Source organism: Protopterus annectens, chromosome 9.part0, assembly GCF_019279795.1.
Source record: "Protopterus annectens isolate FY-2018-M chromosome 9.part0, PAN1.0, whole genome shotgun sequence".
Lineage (NCBI taxonomy): Eukaryota > Metazoa > Chordata > Ceratodontiformes > Protopteridae > Protopterus > Protopterus annectens.
Window position 1 is genome coordinate 1201848556 of NC_056743.1, and position 27665 is coordinate 1201876220.

The following is a 27665-nucleotide window of genomic DNA, read 5'->3' on the forward strand; positions in this document are numbered from 1 at the left end:
GGGATCTGTCAACACATGGATCTAATTCCTAATGACACTGGGGGGCAGTCCATATAGCGCTGGTGCTTTATCCTCCTTAAGGGCAGCCAGTTGCTCCTTCACCTCCTCATTCGCTACCTTGTCTGTCCAATATTGTCTCCATTCTGCCCTATCTCTTTTCAAACACAGTAGCCGTGAATTGCTTATCTTCACAAAGACTGAAACAAAGTATTCATTCAATAGCTCTTCTTCTTCCCAACTCTTTTGTGAGCTCCCTCCCACCTCTATTTGGTGTGACCAAGTTTATCTCTTCCTCCCATATGTATTTAGAACAAAAGCAACTAAAAAAAAACCTCTTGTTTTCCTTCCTGACCTCTTCTGACAGCCTACATATGGTCACATGACTGTATAATCTTCTGACAGTTCCCTTTTAACTGGAACCACTGCTGCTGTCACATCCTTTGTTGCCTTTCTGCTAGCTTATTGAAACATTTCTCATTGTTTCTCCCTACTTCCTGTCTTCTATCTCTCGCATGTCCCATCTTTTCTCCTAATTGCTTGCCTCACATTATTTTGCAGCTACACTAGCCTTTTCGTTGCTTGGCCTTTTTGCTTCTTCTGTAAACCTTTGTCCATAGCCCTGAGTATTTCTTCCCTAACTCACTCCACTAGCTTGTTTCTCCCTCAGTTTGCTTTCAGTCCCCTAGCTGAGCTTTGCTCCACTCCTCCAGGTCAGTATAATCCACTCTTGTCAAATCCATCATCATTGTTTTTGTCTCTATGTTCTTTCCCTTCCCCATGTGCTAACCACACAATGGCATAATCAGTTTTGGCTAATGTAAGCTTCATCTTAAAATCGATGACCCCCTTCTGCCTTGGTTAAGACCACATCCAAAATTGTATGATTTTTTTGTACACGCTGAGCTCCTCATGGTTCAAGACCTTCTATCTTGGAATCTTACAGTTTGCTCCTTGCAGATTCAGATACCCAAAGGTTTAACTGTCTTCCTAGTACACCACTTCTACATTATCTTCTCTACTCTGTCAATCTTGATGTGTCTGTGAATTGATACACTGTATAAGATCCACTCTCCCCTTTTATCTGTGATAATCACCAGTATAATTACCCTGTTTTTTACCCTGCTTGTTTCCTTGTTATCATCACAACATGATGCTCTTCTTCCTCTCTGACCTCACATTTGATGCTCTAACTTATGCAGATGGACGCTGCTGCTGCACCTCCAGCCAACTCTTCGGTCATTTCTGAACAATACATACCCAAACATCTCCATGTCCCACCTATACCTATTACCAGCCTGTGTTTCTGTGATACCAACAGTGTTCACTCTCATAGGATCATAGGATCTTTGGATCATAGAAGATTACTAGGCTATCGACCCGGAGGTCATTTTAAGCCTAGCTGTTTCAACCCAATGTAATACCGTAGAAGTACTAGTCAATACCTAAGATTGCATTTATTGATGTCTGCCCATGTCCAGGAGGGTTGTGGGCACTATCCCTGGTAAGAATTTATGGTGCTCCATCCACTCGTCCAGGTTCCTCTTGAACAGTGTCATAGAGGTGCTCTGTTCCACATGAATTGGTAGCCTGTTCCAAAGATGTGGCAGTCACTGGGAGATAAATCTGTCCCACCAGCATGTCCTGTTTAAGTCAAAGACCATATTTAAGTCTCTGGAATGGGTAGCCCTACACCCATTTGAGTAACTGATCTGCAGTATGTTCATTAGGTTTGGGTCTTGGGTTGCTCTGTATGCCAGGCATAAGTCTCTCCTAAGAAGTCTATATGATATGGAGTATAGTGACAGGGACTTTAGTCAGTCCATATAAGGCACATGCTGGAGGCCCATGATCTTCTTTATTAGAAAACTCTGAGGTCTCCCTAATTGCTGCTGGAGCTTAGTATGGTACATACCAAATGGGGAGTTATACTCAATTATGGACCAGATAAGTGCCAAGTATAGAGGGTTATAACTTATTTTGTTCTAGAGGTGATGCCTTTACTAATCAAGTGAGCTATGTGGAAAGCTTTCCTTACAACAGTAGACATGTGATGGTCAAACTTAAGGTTGTGGTCAACCTGTTATCCCAGGTCCCTTACCACTTCTTGGGTACTTAGGGTATATTTGTTGATTTGATAGTGTGAAGGGAAATTGTTTGTGCCGAAGGGAATTATGACGCATTTCTCTGCACTCAGTTTGAGACCATGGCTAATACACCAGTCATTGGTCTGTGTGAGACCTCTCCCCTCCAAAATCATTGCTTATAGCTCCCTCTTCTGTCTACCGTGACTTCTTAAATTGCATTGTAATAATACCTAGTCCCACATCCCTCTTATTTGTTTCTCTGCTTTTCCTTTTCTCTGCTACCTGAGTACCTTTCCCTTATGCTTCTGTGAAACCCTCTTCCCTTTCATCTTAGTTTAAAGGTGCATTCATTTTGATGTACCTTTCCAAAGCATCTCTAAACATTACTATCCCTTCTGGACTATGACTGAGTTGTTCAGTGATATAGAGTTGATCTGTCTGATAGGACCCCTCATTATTCTTTCAGTCCCCAATCCTTCTTCCTTGTCCACTGTCATAACCAGTTATTATACTTACTTATCCTTTACTTCCCCAGGGTGCTGGCTGCTGACATATATAACACTTCTGAGAATGTTACCTCTATCCCCTGGTCCTGGTATCTCAGTAGCACCTCCTTGCCACTTCCTACTACTAACTCAGCTGCTCCTGTGACACACCATTGGTGCCCTTGTACTTTACAGCATGCAGCTGCTCCTCTTCATGATGATCACCTTAAACACCTTCTCTAGCATCTTATTAATTCTGAGTCCTGAGCCTGGTTTCATTGCTAATTGATGTCTCCTTTCTCCCTCACCAAGCCTGTTAATCCCCTTGATTAATGAGACGTACTAGCCGTCATGTCTTTCAGTGCCTGTTCAGTGTCATAGTAGTTGTTTGTTGCTTACTGATTGATGGTTGTACCCTACTCAATATTTACCTGCTTTCAGCTATTTTTTCCAAAAGGAATTCAGAAAAAGCTTACTTGGCACTGGAAGTGCACATAATTCCCATTAATCCTTGTGATGAGGATGAATGGAGGCTATAGTTTCCTTATCTTTTGTATTTATTTTTAAAATAATAGACAGAAAGATGGTAATAGTGTGACAAATGAACAAAAACAGGCTAATACTGAAGTGACATATGACAAAAAAGTGATAACATATAAAGGGAAATAGGAAATATTTTAAACAAAATTTTGATTCAGAAGAATAAGAAAATCACCATGCACATATCAGCAGAACAGCCTTTCTAAAGTGAAACTGAGCCAGTAACTATAACAGTGTCCACTGTGAAATGGTTATATAGTCTAATGGAATCAAAGCAGAATAAAATATGTTTGGGAGAATTAGTCTGCTGTAAAGTTGGCTGTTACATGTAACTTCAGGGGCTGGCACTGATTTTGGTTTGTATTGAATTAGTTTGGTGTTAAAAAAAAAAAAAAAAAAAAAAAAAAAGGCCGCAGTTAGTGCTGACACCTCATAGTAAGAGGTTCTCCCATTCGATTCTCGGCTGGGGTGCCTTCTGTGCGGAGTCTGCATGTCCTCCCTGTGGTCACGTGGGCTTCCCCCAGGTGCTCTGGTTTCCTCCCACATCCCAAAGACATGCTGTAGGTGGCTTGGACACTCTCAATTGGCTCTAGGTGTGAGTGTGTGTGTGTGTCTGTGTGCCTTCTGTGGAAGGCTGGGTGCCAGGCTGGCAACTCGGCATCGTAAAACATCACTACCAATCATTCTGCAGACCATTGTTCCACTGTGCCAACCCCTAACCAGGATAAGTTGAAAGGAGATGATAATAGTGTTAGAAAAAAAAGTAAAGTTAATAGGGATAGATGTGATAATAAGAAACTGTAGTTGCTTAACTTCAGTTTTATACGTTACCACACATTAACTTTCAGTTTTTTTTAATGTTACCACACAGCAACTGCAAAAATATCATAATACATGTCATTATTTTGTAAAATACACAGTATTTGCAAGACTTTCCCCAAGTGTACTCAACTTTATTGATCAAGCTCTGCTGGAGAGCGTTAGAGAAAAAATCAGATTTAGATATGTATACCCCCCCATACACACAAACACATAACTATAATGTTCAAGCTGCTGCTTTTGTCTGTGAGATGCTGTACAAATTCCCAGACCTGCTGTGCTGTGAAAATTGCTGCTGGGTGAACAAGATTGCAAGGAAATAAGGCTTTTGTGCTGTAGATGCAAGAGGAAAGAATCAGAAAGAGAGAAAGAGAGAGAGATTTAACTAGCCAAGCTCCACAGTTTGCAATAATAATTGTCTCCGAAGTATCCAGGCTAGGATGGTGAGTTGATTAACTCTTGCTACTCTAACCCTTTGTCCATCATTTCTGCCAAACTCTTGTCACAGAAATCAGAGACATAGCTTATGATAATCAGAGGTACCACTTCAAATCAGAGAGCATGTTAAAAATGCTTTGAAAGTTAATGGGATAGTTACATTTGTTTTATTGTGCTTTTCTTCCATTTTTATTTTTGTTGCATTTTTATTGGCAAAAAAGTTGTTTGTTTTAGTTGGGATGCCTCTGCTTTGAATCCCAGCATTCAGTCATAGAAACATAAAAGTGAGGGTGAGATAAACATGATCTTATGTTTGCTTTCCCAAACATTTCTTTAAATATCATTCCCCACCTGGTTTAAGGGGGGGAAATCATTTCTGTGCAGAATGCTGTCCTGCCACCCCTATGGGTATATCTTTTGCAGTCTGCAAATAAGGCAGAAAGTCATGCCTCCCTTTCTTCTTAAGACAAAGCTTTGTTTCAGTTAACAGGTCTGCAAATTGTTTAAAGCATTCGAGTTGTATGTACCTCAACTATGGTATGTTTAAGCTCATCCCTCATTTTTAAGCATTTGGTTCAATTATTGTCACAATGACTGAGTCATGTAAGTTTTCCTTTGTGATTCTTAAGCAGTGAATAGCAACTGAATGTATTATCATCCATAATTAATAGCCCTGAGTATTCCCAGACTGAGTTAGTTACTATGTTGCCTACAACTTTTTTTTAGTAATTTGTCTACTCTGACCCTTCCCCAACACTTACTAGCACAATATCAGCTACCTGTTATGTCCTGGTACTTAGTCATTAGAAACTTAGCAGCATATGTAGATGACGATTAGCTGCTCTAAACTGACTGCATCCGTGGATAAAGGCTAGCTGTTGTAAAACTGACTGTATCTGTGGATGAAGGCTAGCTGTTGTAAAACTGACTGTATCTGCGGATGAAGGCTAGCTGTTGTAAAACTGGCTGTATCTGTGGATGAAGGCTAGCTGTTGTAAAACTGACTGCATCTGTGGATGAAGGCTAGCTGTTGTAAAACTGACTGCATCTGTGGATAAAGGCTAGCTGTTGTAAAACTGACTGCATCCATGGATAAAGGCTAGCTGTTGTAAAACTGACTGTATCTGTGGATGAAGGCTAGCTGTTGTAAAACTGACTGCATCCGTGGATAAAGGTTAGCTGTTGTAAAACTGACTGTATCCGTGGATGAAGGCTAGCTGTTGTAAAACTGACTGCATCTGTGGATAAAGGCTAGCTGTTGTAAAACTGACTGTATCCGTGGATGAAGGCTAGCTGTTGTAAAACTGACTGTATCCGTGGATGAAGGCTAGCTGTTGTAAAACTGACTGTATCTGTGGATGAAGGCTAGCTGTTGTAAAACTGACTGCATCTGTGGATGAAGGCTAGCTGTTGTAAAACTGACTGCATCTGTGGATGAAGGCTAGCTGTTGTAAAACTGACTGCATCTGTGGATGAAGGCTAGCTGTTGTAAAACTGACTGCATCTGTGGATGAAGGCTAGCTGTTGTAAAACTGACTGCATCTGTGGATGAAGGCTAGCTGTTGTAAAACTGACTGTATCTGTGGATGAAGGCTAGCTGTTGTAAAACTGACTGCATCTGTGGATGAAGGCTAGCTGTTGTAAAACTGATAGTATCTGTGGATGAAGGCTAGCTGTTGTAAAACTGACTGTATCTGTGGATGAAGGCTAGCTGTTGTAAAACTGACTGTATCTGTGGATGAATGCTAGCTGTTGTAAAACTGACTGCATCTGTGGATGAAGGCTAGCTGTTGTAAAAAGTACAGTTGTGTACACTTACCATAAATGTAGATGTTCAAGTGTATTCACTGCTGCAGTCCTAACCATTGGGTTATCCATGCTGTGTTAGCCCTCAATCTGTCCGAATACCAGATTCAAGGCTTTGTGCATCAGCTGCTGTCACTTGCTGGGTGACGTCAGGTTGTCCAAGCTATAAAGGAGAGCAGGCAACACCATTACCTCAGTTTTTATTGCCTTAAACAACCAAAGAAGTCCAATTTTAATAATTATTAGTAGTTCTGGGGTCAGACACCCCCATAGAAATATGTGTCTCTGTAAGGACAGCAGATATCAGGGGAAAGCATGACTACAGCAGTGAACACACACCAACATCTACATTTATGGTGAGTGTACACAACTTTACTATGTTCTTCATGTTTCACTGCTGCAGTCGTAACCATTGGGAAGATTCAGAAAGCTGAGAAGAAGGGTGGAAGGTTAATAGAAACTTAAGATTGGATGAGCATGCCCTGCAGAATTGCAGAGGTAAACCCAGCCTGAGCTTTTGAGAATAGGTTCAGATGGTAATGTTTGGTGAAGGTGTGGACTGAAGTCCATGCGGCAGCTTCCAGAATGTCCTTGGTGGGCACCCCTCTAAGAAATGCTGTGGAAGTAGAGGTTGCCCTAGTGGAATGGGTTCTGATGGTCCTAGGGGGGTGTTTTTTCCATGCAAGGAGTAGCAAAATTGGATGTAGTGTGCTATCCATTTGGAAATGGTCTGTTTGGATATTGGTTTCCCCTGTGCACCTGTTTTAAAACTGACCAAGAAATGGTCAGTTTTCCTGAATGTCTTTGTATGAGCCAGATAAAATCTGAGTTGCCTGTGCACATCCAAAGAATGCAGTATCCTCTCCCCCTTGTTCTGAGGGTTAGGAAGAAGGTGGGCAGGTGGTTGGCCTGGTTGAGGGTAACATTTGAAACCACCTTTGGCATGAAGGAGGGATTGGTTCTCAGGGAGACCCTGTCTGCATGGAAGATGATAAATGGCTCAATGGCCATTAAAGCTTGAAGCTCTGACATTCTCCTGGCTGAAGTAATAGCCAGGAGAAAGGCAGTCTTGCAAGAGAGGTACTTTAATTCTGAGGATGCTGCAGGCTCGAAGGGAGGTAGAGTAAGCTTTTCTAAAACATAGTTCAGGTCCCAGGCTTGGGTGGACTGTCTTCTGGGAGGCCTGATATTAGAGGCACCTCTAAGGAATTGTTTAATAAGAGGGTGGGAGAACAATAGCTGTTCTGTATCAAAGTGTGCCGAGATGGCAGAGGCTTGGATCTTTATGGAGGAGACGGAGAGACCCTTATTAAGACGCTCAGCAAGATAATCTAGAATAAGAGGAATGGAGGTCAGATGTATGTCTGCCCCCTTGGACTGGCTCCAAGAGCAGAATCTTTTCCATTTTCCAGCATAAGATTTTCTGGTGCTGGGCCTTCTGGCTTCTGTGATGATGTCAAGGACTTGCTTGCTTACCATAGATTCGTTGTTGGTTATGGTAGAATAAGCCATGCTTAGAGCTTGGGTGTCTGAAGGTCTGGGTGCAGCATTGCCCCCCCCAGATAGCAGGTGAGGTATCAGAGGTAGTTGCCAGGGGGGTTGGTGAGACAGGCTGCGCAGCAGTGGGTACCAATGCTGTCTGGGCAAATCTGGGGTAATGAATATTGCTCTTGGTTTTTCCTCCCTTATCTTGATTAATACTTTTGGATTGAGAGGAAGAGATGGGGATCCATACACACAGAGGGTATTCCAAGGGAAGGTCAGGGCATCGACCTTCCAGGTCAGGTGATGGTACTCCCTAGTGCAGAATTTCTGTACTTAATGATTTAAATGAGAGGCAAAGAGGTCCACCTGGGAGGTCCCCCATGTGTGGGTAATTTGCAAAAAATGTCTCTGTGGATTTGCCATTCATGTGAGTGCAGCAGGTTTCTGCTTAGGTGGTCTGCTAAGGTGTTGTTGATGCCGGGTAAGTATTGGGCTATAAGATGTAGTCACGTGGATGAGGCTGCTAGCCACAGGTTCATGGCTAGTCTGCACAGGGGGTAAGATTGAGTCCCTCCCTGTTTGTTGATGTACCACATGACTGTGGTGTTGTCTGTTTTTATGAGAAGAGCCCTTGTTTTGAGGTAGGGTTTGAAGGATGCCAGAGAGTTTTGCACTGCTATCATTTCCTTTTGGTGATGTGCAAGGGTAGTATTTGTGCGTCCCAGAGACCTTGGGTGCATCTGCCTTCTAGATGGGTTCCTCAGGCTATGTCCGGAGCATCTGTAGTTATGGCCTGGTCTGATAGACAGAGGATGAATGGAAGTTCCTTGTTCAGAGGACAGATCTAGGCCCACCAGAGGAACTTGGATCTTATGCAAGGGATCACAGGTAGGGAGGTGCCCAGAGGTTCTGAGTGTTGATACCATAGGTTCTTTAGGTACCACTGAATTTTCCTCATGTGCAGTCTGGCCACCAGTACCAGGAGGATGCATGAGGGCATGTACCCTAGAGCTTGCAAGAATTTCTTGGCAGAAAGCTGGGTTTGGGAGGCCAGAGTAGTGAAGTATTTTTGTAGGAAACTTTGTTTTTTCTGGGGACAGAAAGGCCATTTGATGTTCTGTGTCCGGTAAGGCTCCCAGGAATATGATTTTCCTGGTAGGTGTCTGTTTTGATTTCCTTTCATTGATAGTGAACCCCAGAGAGGTGAGTAGGGTTTTTACAGATGAGAGGTGCTGAAGGAGCAGTTCCTTGCAGTTTGCCTGGATGAGACAGTCATCCAGGTAAGGGTAAATCTGTACATTGTTTTGCCTGCAAAGGACAATGGCTGGAGCTAGATATTTGGTGAATACCCTGGTAGCAGTAGATAAGCCAAAGGGTAAAGCAGAGAATTGAAATTGTAATGATCCTGCTCTGAAGTGCAGGAATTTTCTGCATGATTCCCTTATTGGGATGTGCAGTTAAGCATCCTTTAGGTCTAAGGTGACCATCCAAGCTTTGTTTGGCAGCATTGGTAGAAGCTGTTGTAAGGTAAGCATTTTGAATTTTGGTATTATCAAGAAGGTACTGAGAAAGGATAGGTCCAGGATAGGACGCCAAGTCCACTCTTTCCTGGGAACAAGGAATAGTCTGGAATAGAATCCTTTTGCAACTTGTTCTGGAGGTACAGGTTCTACTGCCCCTTGGGATATTAGGTTTTGCACTTGTTTTAGTGCTTCTGCCCACTGGTTTGGAGGTAGGTCTGGGTACCCTCTTGGAGGTGGTAGTTCTTGGAAATTGAATTTGTATCCCTGAGCAATGATTTTTAAGACCCATTGATCTTTAGTTATAGAGTTCCAATTTTCTCTGCATAGAGATAGCCTTCCTGCTAGCTTTTGGTGTGGTGAAGGCAGGCAGAGATGGGAAAGTTAGTCATTGAGAGTTTTTTTTCCATACAGGGTTGCTTTTGAACTCCCTGCTCTAGTGTTTGAGGGGGGCCACTTTTTAGTTCTTTGCTGGCCCTGAGTTTGAGTCCTGGTGGGTCTGTCCCTACAGGTTTTGCCTTGTGCCTGCCTGTTTGGTGCAGGAAAGGACCAGTGTTTAGAGGGAAAATTTCTGCTGAACCTAGGAGGTTGTACTTGAAAAAATCTTTAACAGTCTGCATCAATTTTGCTTTGTCTTCCATCTTTTTAATTACTTCTTCAGTTTTCAGTTCAAACAAGCGGTCTTTGTCAAGAGGTGCATCCATGATTTTAGCTTTGACATAATTAGGGAGAGGTTGTTTCTTCAACCATGCATGTCTTCTGATAACAGATCCTGTCACTGCTGCCCTGCTAGAAGCTTCTAGGGTGTCAAATCCACAGTGCAAGGAGTGCTTTGCCACCTGAGATGAAGAGTGCAGTAATTCTGCTATCTCTTAATTGTTGGCAAAATCTGGTAAAGCAGAAATGTTCTGTTTCAAAAGTTCCAAAGTGTGCTGTTGATATTTTAACATATGGAACTAACAGTTGAGAGCCCTTATAATTAAAGTTACAGAGGTATATACTTTCTTACCCCATCTGTCCAGCGTCCTGGATTCTTTGTCTGAGGGAGGAGGATTCTTTGCAGAGGTAGCCTTAACTCCCTTAGGTCCCTGAGTAATCACCTCTGGATCTGCTATAGGATTTCTGTAGAGGAATTTATGTGAGTCAGGTACCCTGTAGTACCTGTCAGGGTTTCTGGGGGCAGGTGGAAGGGTGACAGGGGTAAGGCTGGATTCTTGGTAAACACCATCTACCACCTCCAAGTTGGGTGGGATGCCCAGAGGCCTATGCTGGGGTAGGTCCAGAAACTCTCTTAATCTTTTCTTGGATTGAGGGGAAATCCATTGATTCTCATTGGAAGTGTTCCCTGAGGGTGTGGAGGGTTTCCCCAAAGGAAAAATCCTTCAGAGGTGATGCAGAAGGAATAGATTCTTCTGCATCTGAGTCTTCATAGGCAGTAAAATGATTTTCCTCTTCAAAAACAGAGGAGTCAGGTCCCTCTGAGTCTAAATCCGATCGGATGTCCGGAGAAGGTTCCCGTCTCCTTTTGGCTGGAGTGGCCTGATTGCCCTGGATGAAAGTGATGAGATCCTCCGCCATTTTAAGCATTCTAGTTTGAGGAGGGGGAGGAGTTGTGTAATGGAGACTTTTTGCTGTTTTCTTTGGAGTAGCTCTAAGTCTGACCTGAAGAGTATCCCTCGGTGTTGTCGGCATGTTAGTCAGAAGAGAGGGCGAAGGTCTTGAAGTGAAATCTGAAGTGCGAGCGGTATCCTTGGAAACCAGTGCCTGCTTAGTGGCTCCAGACCCAACCGAGGCACAGACAGCCAAAGGCTTGTTAGACGATGCAGACATCTGCGGCATACAGGACTCCAAAAGGGTCTCAGTAGAGGCCTGTGAAGTAATTGAGTTGGGCATCAGGGGCTGCAAAAGTGCCTCACTGAATTCTGAAGAACTGACGACCCATTTAGCGGTGGTGTCATCAGAAGGCTTGGCCTTATGCGGTCTGTCTCTATCCTTATCTTTACGTTTTTTTTTTTTTCGGATGATCTGCAGGTTGCTGACTGATGGATGCCATATCGGTAATCGGAGATGGAAGACGAAAATAACTGGCTACAAACAGAGCTCTACAACAAATAGTTCTAGCATTAAAGAGGGCACAGAACCAACAGTGGGATATGTTGTGATCTGGGCCTAAGCAAGTGAATGGAAGTCTCGGTGTGGTATTTGCTTTCCACAGGCGAGACAGCTATTGACTTTTTCTGACATCGGTTAGCGCAATAAAAAGGAAGGATCCCCAATGGGGTACTTAGCTTTAGACATTTTCAGCTAAAGTTTGAAATCTGGAAACAGCTGACCGGCACTGTTGTGAATTGCTTCTGCTATGGGCTCCATGGCAAGAAAGACTTGGGTAATGGCATCGCCTGCTCGCCTTTATAGCTCAGATGACCTGACGTCACCCAGCAAGTGACAGCAGCCAATGCACAAAACCTTGACTCTGTGGTATTCGGACCGACTGAGGGCTACCACAGTATAGATAACCCAATGGTTAGGACTGCAGCAGTGAAACACAAAGAACAACTGACTGCATCTGTGGATGAAGGCTTACTGTTGTAAAACTGACTGCATCTGTGGATGAAGGCTAGCTGTTGTAAAATTGACTGCATCTGTGGATGAAGGCTAGCTGTTGTAAAACTGACTGCATTTGTGGATGAAGGCTAGCTGTTGTAAAATGGACTATATTTGTGGTTGAGGGCTAGCTGTTTTAAAACTGCATTTGTGGATGAAAGCTGGCCGTTGTAAAATGGACTGCCTTTGTGATGAGGGTTAACTGTTGTAAAAATGACTGTATTTGTGAATGAAGGCTAGCTGTTCTATAATTGACAGTCTGCCACTTCATTCATTTGGCATCTCTACCAGCTTGCTGCTGAATGCAGATATTTGCATTTAGTGCAGTACCAGTATACCTATTGCCCCTTTGTAAGAGTGTTATTTCTTAGTGTTTTTATGGATTTGATTTCCATAAGGATGGTGACTGGCCACTTGTCCTTTGAAATTAATAATGTTCCTGCATCTGACTTTAATGCACAATTTACATTAACCATAATGTATGTTAGCTAATGCAGTTTGTCTTGAGTACTTTTGCCGGGGGTAGCCTACATAATCTTCCCTCCTCTACTGAATGCACTGGGGGCTTCTGTCCTCAAAAACATGTAACACCCAAACTTCACTCTCTAACATAGTTAGCCATATCCTAGAGTTATTTATTTTTTCCACAAATTATCTCCTAGATGTTATTTAGTGCTCACAAATCCTTCATTGCTTTTCAGTTTTTTCATTTGCATTTCCCTGCCAAACAGCATGAGGTTCTCCCACTTTTTTGCCCCTTCATATCTCATATTGTTTCAGAAAGAAATCAGTTGTAGCCAAGGCCAGACATATCATTCTCTGTACTTCGTACTGCTAGTCAATGGCCCCAGTTTTATATCTTAAGATTGCGTCTTGCTGAAGTCAGACGTTAATGCTAAAGTGAAACTGGTTTTCAAAGAGTTATTGGATAAATCTTTACAAGAAGAACAAGGCTGAATAACTTATACTGCAGCACTACTTAGACTGGTAGGTTCTCTGATTTCTGGCCAGTGAAAAGTTGATTTTATTCATGTGACTGCAGATAATTTAAGATCAGTCTAAAAATAAAGTAAATATTGCAGGCCTCATTATCCCTTTGAAGTGACAACTGTCTGCTTCATATGGAGAACAAAGATGCTACATTGAACTGTCAAGTTTGATACTTCAGGAAGAGTATGGGTGGATGTTTGGAAATTGTTTTGTAGAAGTTTTAAAATGAACTGTGAAAAGATTAGGAAAATCTGAGTAACTCAAGGAAAAATAAAAGCACTTGGCCTCCAGAGGCTGTATACTATCCCCATAACTCAGAGCATCACCACCTTATCTAAATGAGGGGAGAACAATAACTCTTTCCTTATGTCTACCAGGAGTCTTATAAAGGGGACTAAAAATGCATTGTGGGAGCAAGGAGGAATAACTGTGTTGGCTCTGTCATGTAGATAGAGAGAGCTCTGGCTATTGCCCAGATGACTAGGGTTCGATTAACAGTCCTGGCAATAGAAGAGCAAACAAAAGGAGGGACAGAATTGAAGGGGCTGTGTCTGCTCACCTCTCTTAGGTGGGTGGGATAAGGGTTGCATGCTGGTTAGAGTTGTAGGTGTGGTGTAGCTGGCATTACCACTGAGAACCTCAGAGTTCATAGCAAGTCATATGTGGTGGGGCCATGGCAGAGGTGATGTGCTGCTGTGAGAGGAGGAGCATACCCACAGAATGACTCTGCATGTACCTGGAGTATGAGGCTATAGGATCGGCATGTCAGCATGGACGTGGGAATGTTTGCCTCTTAGATTGTAAGACCAAGCTACCTTGGACCTTACACAGGTGAGTAAAGACTTAATCTGTCAGTCTGCAGGATGGCGGGATCTCCTCCAACTAATCCAACCTGTGTCCCTGTTGGCCACAGGAGACTCAGTGGGCCAACTGGGAGACTGGGGGATTGCAGAAGGGTGGGGAAAAAAACATGACTCGATTGTACTGTGAAACAAGATCATTTCAGTATGGGAGGCTCCTTGATGACCATTTTAGGGTATAAGATATTAAAATATATTCAGAAGCTCTTAGAGTGATTCTGATGCATTGGTGCAGTACAGAGAGATATAATGAAAAGAACACATACATTTTCTTTAACTGTTTCACATGAATGTAGTCTGCATGTAGATTCTGGCAATATAATACAGGTAATGCTATGTGCTGTTAAACATCCTCCTCACCCTGTTTTAATCAGTTTGATTCTGTTTGTGTTCAGTTACATCATTTGTAACACTGAGCAGTTAATTTTACCAAACCAGTGCTCCTGGGTCACAAATGGACAGAAACATCTGTAACTAGAAGGCCTTCCTTCATTAATAAACAAATAAAATAAAATTATAAAAATAAAATGAAAGAAGCACTACTTAGCAAAACTTCAAATATGTCTTGCTGTGCCTGACATTTGTCAAAATCATCCATTGTAATAACTATAAATAAAATATCTCACGTCTGCCTGGTGCAAAGTCGAATGAAACAGGAAGAAAGATATGTGTAATCACTTGGTAGTAGTCCCCTTTGTGCAGTAATTTACTATCCTAACTTGTAAATAAAAATGAAACAGGCATGTATAGGAATCTGTTGTATGTAAAGCCCGCCATGAATTGCTCACAAATGTTAGATACCAGTCATGTCTGTTCCCCTGAGAAATAATTTTGGTATTTTGTTCTTAGCTAGGCAATGGTCCATAAACTGGAATATTAAGAGTCTCTTTCTGTTAGCTATATACTTAACTGAACTCACCTCTTTGCTTGCAGTCAGGCAGAGTAGCATAGAAATAATCAATGTACTCATATGTGAGCCCTAGAGTTCAGCATTTTTAATTGCAGATAGCTGACATGCTATTAATTGTCTTAAAGCATTTATTTGATGTTCACCATTCAATCACAGTTGCAATGCCCTAAGCTATTTGGGTTATATCCTGCCAAGGATGTGACCACTGGCCAGCTTTCAAAGCTTTAGGGCACATTCCACATGCCCTAACTGCTGTGGGGCTCAAGGAGACCTGCATAAATGCAGAGGTAAGGGTGTCACAAGCTTCAGAGCTTTCTTGAAACTGAAGTGCGCTCCATCTGTGGGCTTTGTGCAACTGACAGTTGTCTAGCAAGCCTACAGGCTCAGCATGACCCAGGAACAGTGAGGAAACACAGGATTCTGGTGAGGCATCGTACTGCTGCCAGAGAGTGTGCTGTAACTCCTGTCCGTTTGTGGCAGCCATGCCAGCTCTGCAGTCACTTCTTTTGGAAGATGTACTTATGCTTTAGTACATGAGTAACCTCACAGCTAAGCGGTTCATGGTTTATGAAAACCTAACTTGCAAGCAATCACTAGGACTCTTAATGCTGAAACTCTAAGTACATCTGAAAAGTTTGTTATTAACATACACTGCCACGTACCATAACTAAAAGCACTTCCCAGCACCAGACACACATTCAGCAATCATAGTTTCAGTAACAGCACTGTCCATCAAAATGCATGTATAGTAAAAAACATAGCATTCATTCTGTCAAGAAATGCATTTAGCAGAGTGAACTGCTATCATTTAATGCACACACACAAACACACATACATTTTGGCTGCAAGACCCTTTAACATTTCTGAAGAAACATCACTACTAAATAAAATGTAAGTAAACAACATTTGCATTCCATGTTTGGGTTCCATCTAAGAAATCAACATTCAAAACATTGATTTTCCTTAGGAAAGAATTGAGATGCTACATATCCTCCAGAAGGAAATAAATTCTTTTTTTCCTCCAGGGTATATAACCTCAGAGTGAGAATCATCAAGTAGCGAAGGTATGAGAGGCTGTGTCCCACGTGGGGAGATGCAGGAGCTTCCCCTTCGCAAAAGGGGTATTTTCATTTGTGTGTGTGTGTGTGTGTGTGTGTGTGTGTGTGTGTGTGTGTGTGTGTGTGTGTGCTCTCACACACATTTCTGTTATATTTTCTTTGAACAAGATTACAGTCTTTCATATTGTTCGTGGATTGCGAATTTGACATTGCATTGTCAGGTTTTTAGGGGTCCTGATGTTAGAAGAATATAATGATGTATTATACAAGCAGTTTAGACAACCTACATGGTGTCATAAAATATGAAAAATGAATCTACCCCCTCTTTATTTCGTTCTTTCTTTCTTTATTTCTTTATTTATTTATTGGTTTTGTTGACTGGAATAATCCAACTAGGCTGTGGTAGCCCCATTTCAGCAGAGGCCTAGGTAGAAAAGGTTCAGTAACAAAATAAGCAATTTTATTATACAAGAGAGAAAAAATGAAAAGCTTGAAGTTACAGAATGGACATCTAATAACTCAGTGGTAGATATAGTAGACAAAATCTGCAATCAGGAAAATACAGAGTCAATACATATTAATACAAGACAATTTAGAATATACAGCAAGAGAGAGAGGTGGTGCGGGAGATATGAGTAGAAAGCAAAGAAAAAGTGATGAGTAGAGAGCAGAGAGTAGGCAAGGAAATGTGAATAGTTTGTATATCTGTTAGGTGATACAGAGAAAAAGAGAATTGTAGTGAAGGTAAGGCATATGTAGAGGATAGTGACTAGGAGTTAGAATTTTGCTGTAGGAAAAAAACATGTCAGGTGGTAAATAAAGATATATGAAGTGGCAAGTAAGGGCAAATGGATAGAAGACCGTGGGAAATTTATATTAACAATTTGCTTTGTTGAGGTATATATGGGTAATTAAGGTGTTATAAGAGCCAGGGTAGTCTAGCCTGGGAAGGTATACGAACAGATCCAAGTGTTTTTATGTTTTAGCAAGTGTTTTTTTAATATGAATAAGTTGGTTTGTTGTCTGATGGTGGTATGGATAGAATTCCAGATTTTGGAGACATGATATGAGTACAAGCTCAGACCAGCAGAGTTGAGGGTGGTAGACATAGTTAACAGGGACTTCTTTTTAAAAGAGGAGCAACAGAAACTCATTCATTAAAGCTGATGGCAGTTGTATTCCTTATGTACATAGTCATGGATTTTCATAAATTAAGAAAATAATTATTTGCTTTTTTCTTTTATATTATCTTTACCTTATTAATCTTTAAAACAGATTATTGAATAATTTTCACTGTTTTACAGTTTTTTTATAAAGTATTGTACAAAAATTCCTTCTTGATGTCAGTGCTAGTTAATTTGTACAGGTGAAAGATGGAGGCCTGACTATGGCCCAAATGACCCATAGTTTAATTGTCAGACTGGCAGGAGGAGAAGCTGGCCAGAAAACAGTCTGAGTGAGCAGTTAATATCAGTTCTACCATTCCAGCAGGTGCATGTTGGTTTTCTCCCAATAGTCCATTCTTGAAAAGCCTAGAAATGCATTTCACATAGGGACTCAGAAACATTAGCTCAACCCAGGATTGCAGGTATTTTAGATGAGCAATCCAAGCATAGAGAAGCTCACACAACTGCTTGCAAGCTTGATGTTGTGGACAGTGCACCATGCTTACTGGCAAACAGAGGGAGGGCAGGAGAAGCATCAAAAAATTAATAGCTTCCATCAAGATGTCTAGAGGTCCTCATCTCTTATTTCCTCCTCATTAGTATCCATCACTGCAAAAGGTGGGATAGGAAAAATAAGAAGTTATGAAGGAAGTGGTAATAAAAACATTACTCCTAATGTTTCTAAAATTAACTCTGAATAAGATTTTGAAATATGGTGCACACTAGTTATGATGAGTGCACAGATGAATTTAAGTAAAAGTCCAAGTCAGATGCAGCTGTGGAAGATATGTAACTGCATACTAAGCATACAGCGTGACTAATGCAGTTCAGACACAGCCAGCCTGTTCTCCAGAGTTACAGAATGTCCACTGCTGGGGTATGGGAGCACTGTCTGTGACTCCATAACCACCTCTGGTGTACAAACATACCACACACACACACACACACACACACACACACACACACACACACACACACATACACACACACACACACACACACACACATATGCACACATAAGCGCACACGTGCTTGCGCACACGCACACACACACACACACACACACACACACACACACACACACACAATCAGAGATTCACACACATACACACACACACACACACACACACACACACACACACACACACACACACACACACACACTTCTCCATCCTTTGACCCACAAAAATATTTGTGCTGTAGAACCACTGAGGCACCCTAGCTACATATGTGGATACCAACAAATGCACAAGTTAGCCCATCATGTTCCCAGAGGTAATAGAAGAACACAGCAGCACACCAGTTGTATCAGTGAACAGCTGTTCATCATCAACAGTAAATAATAGCAAGTAGGTTTGTCTACCTATCCCCTTCTTTGTTTATCCTGTTTTTCTCAAGAGGAGCAGCACTAGTCCTACATCTAATTCTTGAAAGCATTTGGATATTCACACAGCATTATTAAAAAAACTTGTTATCCATGACAAGAAAAATGTCTGTCGAAGTTCAATCCACCCACACTTCAAACCCAAAGAAATTTTGGCATACCATGAAAAATATTCTCCATCCAGGGAAACCTTCTACCCCCCAACCCATACCCCAGTAAAATTCCTCTCAAAACAACCACTCTACTAAACAGTTACTTCATCAACTCTATTCATAAACTAACTCCCCCTGACAATATCCAATCACAACCCCCACACCCCCTCCTCCAACTGCATCCACATAGCATTCCCACTGAAACCTGTCTCCATTGCCCATATAAAATCCCTTTTACAGAAACTTAAACCCTGTTCTCCTTCTTTTGACAACCACCCCCCTCAATTTCTCAAACTAGCAGCCAATTCCATTGCATAGCCTATCTCTCTTCTTATCAAACATTCTATCAAAGAATCCTCAGTCCCAGATATTTGGACATCCTTTTATACTATTCCATTGCACAAAGGAGGTAACTCCACCGACCCTTCCAATTTCCATCCTATAGCCATTCTCTCCCCTCTCTCTAAAATTCTTCAGAAATGCATTAATTCAGGAAAATCTCCTCACCCCCTCTCAACATGAATTTAGGCCCCATCACAGCACATCTATAGCTCTTCTATCCTTCATCCAGACTATAGCAGAGGAAAGAGATAACAATAAACTGGTATCATGTCTATTCCCCGATCACTCCAAAGCTTTCATTGCTGTCTCCCACACTGAGCTCCTTACTAAACTAACTGAACTCAACCTCTCCACTTCTGCTACTCTCTGGTTCTCTAGTTATCTTAACAACACACTGCAATCTGTTAGACGGCAGTCCTCCCGCTCAACTTTCTTACCTATCCAAACAGGTGTCCCCCAAGGATCCACTCTAGGCCCCCTTCTCTTTAATATTTTTAGTAACAATCTTCGCTCCACCTGCTGCACCTCTTCACTGATCTAGTATGCCGATGACTCTATTCTAATTACCCTTTCTGACACCCCTACTGACCTTCACTCCCTCACACAGACTTCGTTTAACATCATTGAACACTGGTTAGCCAATAATCAACTCATCCTTAACCCAAAGAAAACTAAGCTTCTTCTTTTCCTTCCAAAATCTATGTCCAGCCTTAAAACCTCTTTCAGTCTCTCTTCCCTTGACAACACTATCATTCATGTTGACTCTCACACCACACTGTTAGGAATTACAATTGATAATCAGCTGAAATTTGACCACCATATCCAACAATCCATAAAAAAAAAATCAAAAACTTGGTTTACTGCAGAGAAATAAAAAAGTCTTATCCATCACCTCCAGAACCTCACTAGCCCAAGCCTACCTCCTCTCCTGCCTACTCTACACTTCACCCATATTTACCCACCTACAAGCAAATCTTTTGCACAAACTTGAACAAACTTATAACCAGATAACTAGATTTGCCTGTAACTCCCCTTACAAATCCCATCACTGCGTTGCCCTTAAACAACTGCAGTGGCTTGAATTCCCTCAATAACTCCTGTTTTCGCAACTACAGCTGACACATTCCCTTCTTTACAATCCTGCAGACTGTCCTTTTCTGTCCATCCTCCTATCCCTTTACAAACCTTCTCAATCTCTTTGTAATACTGACCAAATGCTACTTGATACCTACACACTTAACAAAACAATAGGTAGATTCTCTACAAATACTCCTTAGCTCAAACTTGGAACAAATTCCCAAGTAATCTATGCACTATTCAATCTCTAATCTATTTCAAAAGAGAATTGAAATTCCACCTTGCAAACAGTCCCTCCCTGCACCTGTCACCATCCTGCCTAACACATACTTCCCCACTAATCAGACTATAACTATTTTTCCTCTCACTTTAATGCAATTTGTCTTTATATAACTAATACTGTAGCATCTTAGCTACACCACTGCACCGCTCAATACTTAAACCCCATCTTCTTCTACTCCTTACCTTACTATACTCCCCACCCCTCCTCTCTCTTCGTATGTCTGTTTTCTTTCACTCTCTAGACTCTCATATACCCCCCTTTATTTTTACCCTGCTGCTCTGTACCTCTTTTCTCCCTCTCTGCCAACTTGATTAAGTTATTTATACATTTTTGAGGCTTATTTTTCTTCCTTCTGATGCCCCATTTGCAAATCCTCATTTTTTTAACTGTGCTTTAAGCTAAATTTTATAATTTGTTAATTTACGTTATTGCCTGGGTATACATATATATGTATCTATCTTACTATGTATGTATTTCTTAATTTTCCATTAGGGCATGAATTGTATTCATATTCTTATTACTTGAACGTAACTTTGCTATTGCTATCTTTGTGTGTGGAGCTTTTCTCGTCGGGTCTCCACTGAAAATGGGCCACCAGCCCAGTTGGACTAACCCAGTTAACAAAAGACAAATAAATAATAAATATTATTATGCATTTTCTGTTGTTGTTTCAGTATGGCAGGTGCTGTTTTCTCATTGGAATAATTCCACCTCTTGATTGACTTGAGCTACTCTAACTACATAATTTTCCACAGAATATGAAGGAAGGTCAAAAAAGTATTTCAGGTGTTTTGGTAGGCATTAACCTTCATTTTACCAGATCAATTAGTTTTACGTTGTTTTTCCTAGTAAAAATAGATGGAAGCAACAAAACTGAAAAGAGAAATGCTATGGCTGAGAAGAGGAATCTTTAAAGAAAAGAGTCAGCCAAGTCAGTCTATAAGATGTGTAAGTCTTCAAATACCACTCCTGAGGATGGTACTTTCAAATTGTCGACTCACAAAAAGAGTGAGCCTTTAAAGTACAAAACTTCTCTCACCAGCCTTAGTGCTAAATAATGACAAAGAGTAAAGAGTGAACTAATATCCTGCTTAATATGAGTAAGGTGTTATGCTCAATGACCATCATACTTAATCTGTACACATGCGGGTGTTACCTGTGACCGTACCAGCTCAAACATGCTGGTGGTTGAGTGTAGCACATTCAGTAATAGTAAGCAGGTTATTCCCAGCCTGTGACCTTTAGGCTCTTCTTTTGCTGCTCCTTAGATGGATGTTGATTATAAGATTTATTTTCCAAGGAGTAGTTCATCTTAGTCCAAGAATCAGCAATGTATCAACAAAAACCTGCATTACTGTGCCCTTCAGAATGATGTATGCATATGGTTAAAATGCAGTGACTCAGACCTTTGAGGTATGAATAAAGGTCTCTGAGATGAAAAGAAAAACAAAAAGAAGCCCTTCCTTTTCCTCTTCCAGTAATAACATTTTTTATAATGCCCGGTTACATTCTTTTTTTTTCCAAGACTCTGACCTTCAGGGTACTTCTTTACAGTCTTGAGGTTCTCATCCAGAGGACATGTGCTTTATAAACATTATTCATTTCACTGGAGAAGTTTTCAAATCGGCTGCAGGGATCCTTCCTCTCCAACTAGAAAGTACAGAAAAAAATGGGATTCAAAATGGATGACTCATCCACTTTATGACATTTTTCAGGACATTTTAAATTATAGTAGTCAGAGCCTAGATTCACAACTGGCAGCACCAGAATGGGCCGAGGAGACCCCTTTAGATAGAAATATTTACTTGTGTAATACCCAGAACACAGAGCCTGCTAGTCTTTCTTTTTCAAAATTATCTTGGAACTCTGAAATCAGTATGGATAAAAGCATACTGTTTGTGAATGAGTGAACAGTTGTCCAAATGGCAGTTTCCAAACCACCTTGTGCAGAGACATTTCTGAAGAAATCTGTAATCCACTGAGGTGTAGCTGCTGCTGCCTCAGTGGAAGATGTTTTGACTTGGCCTTTTGGAGGTTTATTAGGTTTGTATAGCAAAATGCAATGCATTTAGCCAGCCATTTAAGGAGATGTTTGCTAATTATATGTTAAAACTGTTACAACCCATGAGATGCACATCAAGGTGGCAGAGCTTGTTTTGCTGTGCCTTATATGCTGTGAAAGTTTCCTTGCCTGAATGTAGCCTGTATCTGCATCATACTCCGGGAGCACAATTTGAACCAATGTGCCCTTATTAAATGGAAGTTTCCTTTCCTGAATGCAGCCTGCACAACTGCATGGTATGTATGGAGGCACTACATGAATTGCTGTACCCAATTTAGAATTCAGGCCCCCCCACCCTGTGTGTGTTTATTTTGTTCTTTATTTCTTTATTATTTATAGCACTTTGTGTACTGTGTATTTTTCTAGCTAGTTTCACTGTGTGTGAGGTATTAACTGGAAATTGTCCACTTTTGTTAAGCATCTGTTGGGTTGTTTATTTCTGATAACTTGTTGCAATTAAACTATTTTTTCTAGAGGCTCCTTTAGCTGTTTAAAACTTTCATTTAAAGGCTCACTGCTGCTTTTCAGCTGTGAGATACATTTCTGCAGTTTGTTTCCCACCCTCCCTACCTGTTGGTATAGTGTTTTTATAGTTGGCGGCTTTGTAGTTGCCCGCCCCTAGTGTAAATTTGATCTGGGACCCTCCTCCCAGTCTAGTGTCATTACCTCATTCTACCCAGTACAGGGAGAACATTTGAGAAGGCCAATCAGCTTAGTTTCAGCTACTCCTTTCTCTCTTTCCTTTCTCTCTTTCCACAAAAAAAAAAAATGATCTGCTTTTACTGTATTTGTGTTTCTTCCTACTTTATTTTGTTTTTGCGTCATCTTAAAAGTACTCAATTGTATTTATTACTGCTTGGTGTAACTCATTCTAAGCCTTTTAGTTTAAGCACTTGGGCTTCAGAGCAGTTGTTTTACATTAGGAAGGTTTGTGGTCTGCACTGTAGTGGCAGAACAGGTAGCTTACATCCTTCTAAGTTGGGAACTGCTGATTGAGGGTTCAGTGTCTGTTATTCTAAAAGTGTATTAATTCTGGTTTAAGCACTTGGGCTTCAGGCCAGTTATTTTACATTAAGAGGGTTCGTGGTCTGTACTCTTGTGGGAGGAGATGCTGGACTCTGCCCTTCTGAGCTGGGAATTTCTGGTTAAAGGCTTATAGTGCCTGCATATTTGAACTGCTTCTTACTGAAATTGGTACACCTTGTTTGCTGTAGCATAGACTAGATCCAGGCCTGCTGAATCTACCTTTGTTTGTGTAACTTGAGCACTAATCCAGGCATTCTTTAAAGTATTCAATTGTATTTATTACTGCTTGGTAGTAACTTGATTAAAGTGTAGCTATCATTCTAAGTCTTTTGTATTAAGCACTTGGGCTTCAGACCAGTTGTTTTACATTAGGAAGGTTTGTGGCCTGCACTGTGGTGGCAGGACAGGTAGCTTACATCCTTCTAAGTTGGGAACTGCTGATTGAGGGCTCAGTGTCTGTTATTCTAAAAGTGTATTAGTTCTGGTTTAAGCACTTGGGCTTCAGGCCAGTTATTTTACATTAAGAGGGTTCGTGGTCTGCACTCTTGTGGGAGGAGAGGCTGGACTCTGCCCTTCTGAGCTGGGAATTTCTGGTTAAAGGCTTATAGTGCCTGCATATTTGAACTGCTTCTTACTGTAATTGGTACACCTTGTTTGCTGTAGCATAGACTAGATCCAGGCCTGCTGAATCTAGCTTTGTTTGTATGCTTGTTGTTTGTTTGCTTGTTATTTCCCTGAAAAGCTAATTCCACCTAAAACGCAGCTTTTCAGCGCTTCTGTGGATCCCTAGTGATATCTGCATTGCTTACTGTACTTACATCCTTGTTTCACTTGAAAGAAAGTTACTGTTTGTCATTTTTGCATTTAAGTTACCTGTAACACACTGCATTTAAGTTACGTGGCAATTATATAAGTTAGCACTAAAAAAAAAATTAAAAGCACTACACCCTCACAAACTCCCCTTGAGTACCTTGTTCCCCATTGGCCCTTTTTTCAATTATAAAGGAATTCCCAATACTATTCTAGCATGTCCAAAGGTCAGTTGTCAATCTCCTCTCCGGTCCAGCTGGTGAATCTGGGAATATTGAGGCAATGTTACAACTGCCTCATGTATACAGACAACCCTCTCCTCCTCCCAACAAATTCCAACACATGTGAGAGATGCAACCATATAGCCAAACTGGAGGCTAAGCTCTCTCAACTCAGTACTGGCGTAACCAGTCAGGAGGAGAAGGAAACCACACTCACTACAATTCCAGTCTCACATAGACCTACCACGACAGCAAACCAAACACATAAACACACAAAACATACTGGAGGCTCTAAATAAAAATCTGCCTAAGCAGCAGAGACCTCCAAAGCAGACACCCAAGCAACCGCTACCCCAAAACAAAACACGTGCAACACATAGCTCACAAAGCCAGTGGGCCAAACAGTCACAGCCCTTAAGGCTAAACAACACACCTGATACACTTGTAATAGGTGACTCTATCATCAGGCACACTGACATCCTGCTCACCAGGCTGAACAAGGAGAAGGTCACGGTGAGCTGACTGTCAGGCGCTAGGATCCGCCACATAACACAAGCACTCAGGTCACTCCAAGGCAAGTACAAATATGACTCAGTCATTGTCCATGCTGGTGTGAATGACCTGAGATGTACCTCCCTGGACTACATGACAAGAGACATAGAGGAGCTCTCTGAGCATGTAGCCCAGGCCGGTATGACCCTGACCTTGGGTAGCATCTTACCCTCACCAAGAATGATGCCACAATATGAAGACAAGATGATCAATTTCAATAATTGGCTTAAGTATTGGTGTCATTCAAAGGGGATCCAATGCCTGTCAGCTTAGGATGACATGCTCGACAAGCCACGATGCTTCACTAGGGACGGCTTGCACCTGTCACCCCTGGGCTTTCGGATATTGGCAAAGGCTCTTGCTACCCCTATAGTGCCTTTTTTAGGCAAGGCTCAAAAGACAAACCCACCTCCATAGGTATCACAAGGGATAAGAAACTAAGAGTAATGCTACTCAATGCCAGAAGTCTAAACCTCAAGATGCACACACTCGAAACTCTCCTTAGCATGGAGAACATCGACATCTGTGCAGTAACAGAAACCTGGTTCAAGGCTCCAGAGAGCACCCCAGCACTACCAGGTTATACCTCATACCATGCTTTTCGGCCCCAAAACTTGGACCGAACAACAAAAGGAGGGGGAGTATCAATATTCGTCAAAGATACCCACACCTCCAGGTTGGTGGCACAGCACGAAGCATCAGAGACTATCCATGTGCAACTAACAGTGGGTAAAACTGCCTTCCAGTTTATAGCCTGCTACAGACCACCCTCCCAAACCCAGGAACCCCACTCGGCCTTCCTGAGAACACTGGAAAATATGAAGGTCTCTCCAAACACCATTATATTGGGCGACTTCAACTACCCAAACATAGACTGGGAGCATTACTCTAGCTCAAACACCCTAGCCCAAAGGTTCCTAGAATTTATAAACTCAAATGCTATGGAACAACTTGTTACCACTCCCACAAGAGGGGAAAACATACTGGACCTGATCATCATCAACATGGGGACTCTATGCTCCAGACCAGAAGTGTATCCCTCACTGGTAAGATCAGACCATAAACTAATCTCACTGGATATTCACATCCCGACCCCCCCCCTGCCCAGAAAACCACAGTGAAAAACTTCTCTAAAGCAAATTTCACACTCCTAAAAACCGAGGTGGAATCCTTCAAAGCCCCCGGGCCTGTGGAAAATACGGCCCAGACCACAGAATCCTTTATAAACGCATTCTATGAACACCTTCAGGAATGCATGGATCATGCGATCCCAAATAAAACCAAGACCTAATCCTCCAAAGGCAGACGTCCTGTCTGGTGGACTCCAGCCATAAACAAACTATACAATAGAAGGAGGAAGCTACTACATGATAGAGCAAAAGCCCAAAAAGGGAAGGCATCTCTGATCAGTATTAGCAAAAAACTACGGGCACTCATAAAATCGTCTAAGGCCAGCTTCGAGAGAAAAATTGCACAGGACACTAAGGATAATCACAAGGCTTTCTTTAGTTATGTTAGGAACCTGGGTGGGAATTCCCAGATATGCTCAGAATTAGTCCAAAATGACAAAAAATACACCGAACCCACAGACATTGCCAACATCCTAGCTGACAGGTTCAGCGCAAACTTCTCCCCCTCTTCCCCACCAAAAGGGCAAATATCTATCCCAAGAGAGTGCTGCCCCCCTGACATCTCAGATGCTCAGGTAAGAGCCGCCCTCTCCAAAGCAAAAACACAGCATCAATGGGACCAGACGGTGTCCCGGGCTGCATCCTACATGAACTCCAAGAAGAGCTAAACCCAAACATAAAACTACTGTTCAATCTCAGCCTTATTACAGGATATGTACCCAAAGAGTGGCGTACAGCAACAGTGGTCCCTCTCCACAAAGGTGGTGCCTCAACGGATCCTGGAATCTATCGCCCCATAAGCCTGACTAGCTTGTTCTGCAAAACTATGGAAAGGATCATCATGGACCTCATAAATAAAGATATTGGGGACCTACAGACACTGGATCCTACCCAGTTCGGCTTTGTTAAGGGCAAATCCTGCCTCTTAAACCTGGTCAATTTCTTTGAAACAGTCACCAAGGCCATTGACGAGGGGAAGGTGGTCCACACAGCCTACTTGGACCTCGCAAAAGCCTTCGGTACAATACCCCACTCGGGCATTATAGATAAGCTCACCAGCTTAAATATAAACCCCTATGTCACTAGATGGGTTGCAAACTGGCTCAAGGACAGAACCCACATGGTTAGAATTGCTGGAGCCATGTCAGACTCCAAACCAGTTACAAGTGGCGTCCCACAAGGCTCAGTCCTGGGACCTCTCTTGTTCGGTATATATTTCTCAGAGGTACAGGCCAACATGGAAGGACTGTGGCTGACCAAGTTGGCAGATGACTGCAAACTGGGCGCCATAATCGACTCTCCAGCCGACACAAGCATCCTCCAAAAGGGCCTCATAGAAACAGACAACTGGTGCCAGAGCCATGGCCTCAAGCTAAACGCCAAAAAGTGTATAGTCATCCCCTTTGGTGAAAACAAAGTGTCCACAAATTACCTCATAGGTGGTAATCCATTAAGTACAGAAGAAGTAATTAGGGACCTGGGGACCCAAGTTGATAGCAATCTCTCATTTGACAACCACGTGGCCAAAGTGGTTAGAAAAACATTTTATATAGTCCACCTAATCATGAAGGGATTCACATCTAGATCAGGGGAGGTCATTGTGCCTCTTTACTCATCCCTTATCAGGCCCATAATTGAGTACAATGCCCCTTTTGGGATGTACCTTACCAGACACCTGCAGCAACTGGAAAGACCCCAAAAGTACCTCACCAAGAGGATCAAAGGGCTCAAACAGATGCCATATGCTGCCCGGTTAAAGAAACTCCAGCTCTACTCAGTGGCATACCGCCTGCTCAGAGGCGATCTGTGCCTGACATATAAAGTAATGTCCAACCTGGAATTAATGGACATGCTGCACCTC

General features: G+C 42.0%; 1 protein-coding gene across 2 annotated transcripts in view; it reads right to left on the reverse strand.

The window, feature by feature from the left end:
* The window catches only part of RTN4RL2 (reticulon 4 receptor like 2), a 426936-nt gene extending 405310 nt beyond the window's left edge, over positions 1 to 21626 (reverse strand). The window contains exon 1 of one of the 2 annotated variants that reach the window (XM_044084122.1): positions 21537 to 21626. The gene's annotated coding sequence lies outside the window, so the exon portion shown is untranslated. Of the gene's footprint in view, positions 1 to 21159; positions 21440 to 21536 lie in introns of those variants that run through there. The other variant, XM_044084119.1, reaches the window with a different exon arrangement.
* Positions 21627 to 27665: the final 6039 nt, after the last annotated feature.